This window comes from Penaeus monodon, chromosome 23, assembly GCF_015228065.2.
Source record: "Penaeus monodon isolate SGIC_2016 chromosome 23, NSTDA_Pmon_1, whole genome shotgun sequence".
In the NCBI taxonomy this organism is placed as follows: Eukaryota; Metazoa; Arthropoda; class Malacostraca; order Decapoda; family Penaeidae; genus Penaeus; species Penaeus monodon.
Window position 1 is genome coordinate 24,959,619 of NC_051408.1, and position 481 is coordinate 24,960,099.

A 481-nucleotide genomic window follows, 5' to 3' on the forward strand; every position below is an offset into this window, starting at 1 on the left:
CCACATTATTTCTTACCACCCTTTTTCCTTGCCATTTTGGGGGCCCCATTCTGTAAGTAATATTGAAATCGAACCCTTCCATTGTCGTCACGCACATTCCGGGCCGCCCATTTAACAATAGTTTTTCGGCGTCATTATAGCTGAGCGTGTGAGCGGGTATCTTGGGGGAGTCGGTCTCGTCTTCTGGCAGGCGATTATGCTCCTTCTGAAATGGGGAGCGCCTTAGTGTGTGATACTTGAAAAGGAGATCAAAGATAGAGAGATGAACTTTTTTCGGCATACTTCTCAAAATTCAAAGCTGAGTCGATCAGAGGAGGTCCCTCCGAGGGCTGGATATTGGGAGTGGTCGGGTCTCCGTCGTGACGACTATGCTGCCGCGCTGAATGCGGACCCAGGAAGCCACAACGAGTGAGGGTAAGCGAGGCCCCCCGCTGTCCCACTCTGGGTGGTAGTCGGGCGGGTCGCTGGAACGGAAAGAAAG